The sequence below is a fragment of the Miscanthus floridulus genome, chromosome 9 (assembly GCF_019320115.1).
Source record: "Miscanthus floridulus cultivar M001 chromosome 9, ASM1932011v1, whole genome shotgun sequence".
In the NCBI taxonomy this organism is placed as follows: Eukaryota; Viridiplantae; Streptophyta; class Magnoliopsida; order Poales; family Poaceae; genus Miscanthus; species Miscanthus floridulus.
Window position 1 is genome coordinate 59,382,360 of NC_089588.1, and position 3,336 is coordinate 59,385,695.

A 3,336-nucleotide genomic window follows, 5' to 3' on the forward strand; every position below is an offset into this window, starting at 1 on the left:
TCATATCCTATCACTACCCTACACAATCAAGGGTGATAAGTCCATTCATGATTTTTCTACACCCTCGGCTACTAATGTAGCCACCGGACTCAATGTTATCCATGGGGACGCTAACTTTGAGTTTAAGCCCGTGTTAATTATGATGGTTCAAGGTAGTCCATTTGGTGGGAAAGCCCATGAGGATGCAAATGCTCACCTCCAACATTTCTTGGAGATTTGTAGCACATTCACCATTAAGAGAGTGAGCCAAGAGGCTATACGTCTTCGTCTTTTCCCCTTCTCTTTGTTAGGAAAGGCTAAGCAATGGTTTTACTCTAACAGCAATGCTGTAGATACCTAGGATAAGTGTTCCAACGCTTTCATAGTTAAGTTTTCCCCATAGGGAAGACTAATGCTCTGCACAATAAAATCTCTAGTTTTCAACAACTAGCAGATGAGTCAATTCCTAAGGCTTGGGAATGAATGCAAGAGTATGTCTTTGCATGCCCATACCATGGCATGGAAGACTGGCTTTTGATCTAGAACTTCTACCATGGATTAGTGCCATTAGATAGGAGCCATTTAGATGCTGCTGCTAGTGGTGCATTCTTTTCGCTAAGTGTTGTAGATGCAAAGACGTTGATCGAGAAGATGATCTCCAACCAAGGATGGAGCGACGATCGAGTCCAACCCCATAAATGAGGTATGCATTCAATTAAAGAAATTGACATGCTTGCATCTAAGATGGATCTATTCGCGAAGAGAGTGGAACATTATGAGAAGGTGAGTGCTCAAGAGACATTCAAAGCCATGGATTCCCACATGACTTGCAAAGTCTGTGGAGATGTTGGACATTCAGGCAATTCCTGCCATGAAACACAAGAGGACCTCAAATTCATCAACAATGACAACGGGTTTCGTCCACAACATCAAGGTTGGAATCAGCGCTCCAACAACCAGGGAGGTAACAATTATTACTCTTTTTCTCATTTGAATAATCAAGGTAATAATAGTTATGCTTTCTTGAAAGATCTTTTTTATAGCAATGGTAGAATGACTGATAGTATAAATAAAAAGTTGCATGCTCATGACAAGATGTTGGAAAACATAAATACTCAATTGGATGAAATTTCTTCTATCTTAAAGAATCAACTTGGTTTCAATAAGATGATAGAAACCCAATTAAGCTCAAATTGCTGTTGCTATCCCATCCTATGAAAAAAGATAGAATTCCTGGCAAACCTGAGGGAACCGTGGAGACAACCAACCTTGTTATGGCAAGGTATGACTTCTTTGAGAATGGTTGGAGATTTCCTATTAAGAAAGGTGATCTTGGGAACCCAATCATTACTTGCTCCATAGGCCCCCACACTTTTCATAATGTCATTTGTGATCTAGGGTCTAGTATTAACATCATGTCTAAGGAAACTTATGATAAGTTGTTTTATACTCCTGTAGCATCAACCTCAGTTTATGTGCAATTAGCTGATCAATCTACCTGTTATCTCGAGGGAGTAGCCACTGATTTATTAGTTAAAGTTAGGAGTGCTTATGTTGCTACAAATTTTATGATCTTAAACATTGGTAACACCGAGGATACACCTTTAATCCTTGGTCATCCTTTCCTTAATACTACAAATGCTTGCATATATGTGGCTTCTAGGCAAATCCTAATTCCACTTTGCTGGAAGAAAAGAAATATTTGCTTTTGCCTCTAGGACAACCCCTCTTTGATGAGAAACAGGTAAAGAAGAAGCATCCAAAGAGAATAAAGATGAAGAAACCAAAGCCGATTGAAGAACCAAAGAAACCTATCAAGAAGAAGAATATTAAGAGATGGCGTAAAAAGAAAGATTTGACCCCAAACTCGTCATCCCCTGATCCTCTAATAGTTCTATGAGCTTGCGGAATCCTCCAATAGTCATTAAGAAATATCAACACTGATGAACACATGTAATTAGATCAGGGACAGAACATCTAAATTCATTTATAGGCAAACCAAAAGATTGAAGTCTTACATATCTATATTTCTTCAGTGATCTTTTAGAGATCAGATCATTGAAGAAATTCCATGTGGGAAGAATCTGGACTAAGCTGCTACCACTAACTTGTTCCACAATACATAGACTAAGCAGAGAGCACACAGCAAGCACAAACTAAGCAGAGAGAACACAACTAGATAAGATCCCAAGCAAGCATAAACTAAGATATTTCCATTCAGTCTTTCCATTTATCGACAGAACTAACCATCAATCAATTGACTAGAAAAGAACAAAGAAAAGCAGGAAAGAAGACTGGTACCTGCGGTGGCAAGCTTGGTGCGGTGGTGGGGGCACCGAATGGCTATGTCCAATCAGGCGAAGACCTCGCTTGGTAGTGGTAGTGCCTTGGTGCTAGCGCTGGTGACTAGTAGTAGCCCTAGCCCCAATAGGTACCAGCAGCTGAAGGCCTCGAGAAGGTTGGTGAAGAGGTCACCATTGGGAGTGCTTGAGGTGGGGATGTTGGACCACCACTGGCCACCAATAGCCATCAATAGCTGTGATGAGCACCTTCTCACCATGGATGCGTACGGTGGGTGGATGCGGACGGTGGGCAGATGTGGCAGCGGTGGAACCCTAGAATGTGGGGAGTAGATGGGGGCGAAGACAATGGAGGCACACTGGATGCGGTGGCGGAGGGGAGTGGAACCCTAGAATGCAGGAAGGCGGATGTGAATGGACTTGGGGAATGCAGGAAGGTGGGCTAAAGGAAAAGAAATTTGGAAAAAAGGGCGGGCAAAAGGAAATTTCTTAAAAACGTCTGTACTAATTGATTACTATGTCCGTAGTAAATAATTAGTACAGACGCGTGTTTCCAAGATGCGGCTGTAGTAATAAAAAAGCCACAAAAATTGTGTCCCACCCAAGTATCGAACCTAAGCCCTCTAGGGCTAGAAGTAAGTGTGTTTCCATTGCGCTATATAAGGAGTTTGAACAAGAATTGGTTTTAATTGGTAAAATAGGGTCCATGGCAATTAAATTGTTTCAAAGATTCATGAACAAGTGTGATTTTTTTAATCTCTGGCTAAAACTTGTAACTAGTCTTTCTCCCTCATACTAACTTCAAATTTGATGATTTTTCCTAAAATTTTGTAAAATCATGCTCTACCCATTTATTGTGTTGTTACAGCTATTATTATTATTTTTTCATTTTTCATGTGACTATGTTTTATCAATTCAAAATTTGTATTTCAAGAAATGGCAACTTCAAATAATATTTTGAAGTAGTAAATGATTTTAGCTGAAAAAGATATCAACAACAAAGTTGTAGAACTAATCAAGATCTATAACTTTTATTTTGGTCATTTCTTCATCCAAG

The 3,336-nt window shown here is 39.9% G+C and overlaps 1 non-coding gene across 1 annotated transcript; it reads right to left on the minus strand.

The window, feature by feature from the left end:
* Positions 1–391: 391 nt before the first annotated feature.
* On the minus strand, positions 392–500 carry LOC136484532 (small nucleolar RNA R71). The gene has a single exon (XR_010766054.1). It is a non-coding gene; the product is annotated as a small nucleolar RNA R71 (small nucleolar RNA).
* Positions 501–3,336: the final 2,836 nt, after the last annotated feature.